The following is a 4,367-nucleotide window of genomic DNA, read 5'->3' on the forward strand; positions in this document are numbered from 1 at the left end:
GGCACTGCTAGAGCTGCTTATCACATACCAACTCCAGAGGGTCAGAGGCTGTCCGTGTCTGCCGATCTGGCCCGCCTCCCCAGCCCCAGCGCACTAATAAAAGCTGACACCGAGAAGAGAAAGAATGCTACAAGTCTTCGTCCAAAGAGGCCGCTGTGACCGTAACCACTCTGATGGACTGCTCTTAAGATTGTTTCCCAACTTCATTGAGGTCTGTCCCTCTAGGAAAAGGAAAAAAAGAGTTTTGTTTTTCCAGAGGGTGGAACCTTACGTGAAGGGAGGGAAGAGGGTGTGGGGGGAAAAGTCTTTTCCTGGAGGAATAGCCTCACCTCATTAAGAAAAACCCGCCTTCTCTACAAGTCAAGATCTTTATCAGGACAAGCCAACTTACTCCAGATTTAGTATTAAAGAAGAAGAAGAAGAAAAAACAAAAAACCAAAACATTGGGAATGGCCTGTTAACTTTTGACTTAAAAAAACCCCAACAAACTCCTCTTTGCATTTGCCGTGGCTTTTTGATTCTCACTCCCCAACCCAAACCTAAACAAAGATTCAGGTTACATCTCTTTCTGCAGCAAGCTGAAGGGGAAGAGGAGGTCTGGGTGACTTGAATGTTTCAGTCATTCTCCTGAAACGAGCAGCTCCCCTGTCTAGCTGAGGACAGCGACGGCTCCTTGGAAACCCGGGGGCTGACTTATCTAGAGGTTCGCACTCCCTTTGTGAAAAGTTTTCTTATTAAGATAAAGGAACATCTGAGCAGCACAAAAGCTTATGATTTGCGACTAGATTTGAAATCAAGGCTACAAGAAAGACAAAAAGTATGTTGCTAATAGTATTGCTCTTTCATCTCATCCTAGGGAAAATTTAAGCCATAGAAGCGTCCAGCTCCTGCCTCAAATTTTGGCGGCGGGTTTGTTGGGGTAGAAGGGGGGTGAGAGGGGGGGTCTCAGAACACCGTAATTTTGATTAGGATTGGAGGGTGTGTTTAAATAACTTATTGATGGTATAAATTTTACTTCAGTATGTAGTGTACAAAGAGGACTTTGGTAAGGCTAACAATTTTTATTTCCAATTTTCCCTTTTTGAGAAAACAAAGCAAGCTTCTGAAACAGTAATATAAGAATATTTAGGAGTATGTTTCTTAATGGCCTTTAACAAAATCATATGATGTTGCTTCGATAAGATATATATGTTTATAATATTGTCTCCTTGCCTTATTGTCTAGAAGAGGAAGATCGAAGTGCTCCCGCCCAGACCCGTCAGCAGCAGGCTAGAGGAACGGCAGTGGGCAAAGACAGGTAGACTTTCCTGTGATGAAGTGAGCCCATGTAACAGCCTGGGACCAAGCAACGACTGCAAATTTAGTTTTTCCTCCATTACATTTTTCTCCCATAAACACGAGGGTCTCTAGAGCATTTTCCTAACGCCATTGTTTTCTTTATGCACAGCTGCGCCCACGTTAATATTAGCTATCCCCCTGCAGGTCCTCTCTGGGAGTTCTCGCTTAAATTTACGCAGTGGGGGGAGGGGGACGCTATGATTAATCTGTGCCCTCTTACAGAATTGAAGGCTTGGAGTGGACCGACTTCTCGAAAAGCTAACCTGTGCTTGGAGAACAGAAAGACTTGTGTTTCTCATCAAGTGCAAAAATTAGCATTTTTAAAAAAAATCCACGTAATGCATTTTCCATGAAATAGCATCGGTCTCGAGATGGCTCTTCTGAATGGAAAGAGTCGTGTAGAATGTTGACTACCAGGCCGTGTATAGAGCAGGAATGAAAGTGGAATTAAAAATAAAGACTCAATTCCGAGATTTAGTTACAGTTTCTATGCGTGAGGGTCTGCAAAATGAATCTGGGGTACTGTCTGGCAGCTATCCGGGAGAATAAGTCGCGCGGGTCATTTGGAGATCCAGGGAGAAGCTGAAGTAGTTTTTGGAAGTAGGGCGGGGGCGCGGGCGTTTATGCGGTCTTTCTAGCCCCCCCTACCTAGCCTAATCAGGCGGCTCTCAATCAGGTTTTCTAAATACTAATCTTGATATAAGAGCTCCTATCACTGCATAAGTGGAGGAAATGATTCATTTTTAGAGGCTTCTGGGCTTGGGGTAGAAGAATGGTAGTCAGACATAAGAAGACCTAAAAGACTGGTCTGGCGGCCGCTTTACTCCTGGCGCCCGGCACGACGCGGACTTTTCCCCCGGGGTAATTGCGCGCACCCAGCCTTGCTCGGTAGGCCTGCAGGTGCTGAGTTTCTGAGTCCCAGGCGGTGTAGGCCTTTGGCTGGAGGTTGTGTGTGGAGGCGGGAGGAGGAGGAGGATGCGCAGGTGTTTGCTATGAATGTCAGGGCTGAGCTTCCCTCTCGTCCTCGACCCAACCACCCTGTGACCCTTTGCCAAGGGCAAGCATACCGAGGGGTCATTCCTGCACAGTGGCCCCAACTCCTCGGATCTCGCGTCACACCTCTTACCCAGGCTCCTCCTCGGCTCCGGAAAAAGAAGGGTTCGCCTGATGCTTTGCAGAGTACCTCTTCCTACGTTAGGTGCTTGTGCTAAAAGCCAGTACTCTTTTTGTCTTCGTAATGAGGCTTTTTAGCTCGAACTCCAACTGAGACCAATTTTGGTTCAACAAGGACAGACCAGAAAAACATCATCATGTGTGTCTGCAGGTGGGTGAGGATTCGCCGCGTTGGGGCGGTTCCTACCTACTAACTTGAAATTTCTGGAATGCCACCTCTCCTTAAATGAAAATCTGAGACCTCAAGCCCACCCAGGGGGCAACCAACACCCCTGGAGGGCAGGGCTCTTTGCAAGGGTGGGAGAAAGCAAGCCAGAGACTTGGGAGTGCATCCTGTCCCGGGCTTTGCGGTGCCCAGCTAGTTGGGAGGCGCAGGGTGTCTCCCTAAAGCCCGAGGGGTTCAGGGAAGGGGTCTGGGTAGAGTCAGGCCTTGATTGGAGGTCCAGGGCTGGAGACCTGGTACACCAACCCGCTCTGACCCCCGCAGCTTCCACTCACGGCGAAGAGCTGCCTAATTGGGCTACGAGCAGCTGCGAAATTTGTAATCGCCTAATAAGCCTTCCACCTCGGTAATTCTTATCCAAAGGCATAAAACTGATATTTTCACACTCGGCTTGCACCGCAGGAGCCGTTTATAAACATCCTTCATCAGTGGGATGAAATTAAGCCTGCATTGACAAGAGGTCTCTGGAACTCGATATTTAAAAGCAATAGATCCGAATTAGCAAATTATTACTTTAAGTAGGGAAAGTCCCCACAAACTTGACTATCGAACCCATTGCCTCTGAGCTCCTCGCGGTGAGTAACCACATGTTTGACGGAACTTAACCTGGAGTTCCCGCGGTACTCAAGCAATCTTCGGGATCTCGCTTCCTGAATCCGCGCCCGCCCCGGCTCCCAGCCCTCCCATCAGCCTTTGAGGACGCGCTCGAGTCAGACCTTTGTAGACTTGGGAGAGACACTACTGGGGCCCGGACGAAAACGCCGTCAAACGAGACGTGTACAGGATTCCTGGGCCTGTAGGCGCAAAGCCAGAGCCAACGCTTAGGGCCCTGTACTTTCCCGAGCCGGCGGCTCTCGCTGACCTCACCCTTACCCCCAGGTACCCGCGCCGGGGGTCGGCCAGAGGACTGTCGGAGCGTGGAGGTGGGGAAGACCTCTGCGCCGGTAAGAAGACACAGCTTGTGGGTGATTCTTGCAGTGACCTCTTTACCCGTAAGCGGGAAAACTCTCAGCTAAGAGCCCTCTGAAACTGCGGAGGTCACGCTTGGTTCAGGGTATCCTTTGATTTTTGCCCACCTCGTCTAACCATTATTAATATTGATCTGGAAAGGGGCGGAAAGAAATAGCTTCCAGAGGTTTGTTCCGCCTCCCCCACACACAAATTTGCCCAGCTCAGAAGCCCCCTTAGAGATCGAGGAGTGGGAAACACGCTCACCTTGGGACTTACCGGTCCCAGGCTCCTTTTCAGACCTCGTCACCCAGTTTCCGAGGAAAAGGGAAGGGCACGTTTATTCATGCCAGCGGAGGTCGCCCAAGGGTGGCGAGGGCCTCCGTCTGGGACCCACCAGTCTCTCCCCCACTGCGGGCCGAGGCTGGAGGGGCGTCCCGGCGAGGCTAGCGTGCTCGGCGCGGGACAGCTGGAGTGCACGGCGCTCAGACCCAGCCTCCGCTCTCCGGCCCCGCCGGGAATCTGTTCAGCTGTATGCTGTCGGATGCGCCCGCTGGGGCCAGTTGTCACCAGCAGTTCTAGAAACCCAATAACCAAAAACCGAGTCCTGCTTCCAAGAGGGTTGTACGTGTAGATTCGGTGTTCCTTGTCAGGCGGTGCGCTCGACCCCCTCCTCCCCCTTTCC

This window comes from Kogia breviceps, chromosome 1 (genome assembly GCF_026419965.1).
Source record: "Kogia breviceps isolate mKogBre1 chromosome 1, mKogBre1 haplotype 1, whole genome shotgun sequence".
In the NCBI taxonomy this organism is placed as follows: Eukaryota; Metazoa; Chordata; class Mammalia; order Artiodactyla; family Physeteridae; genus Kogia; species Kogia breviceps.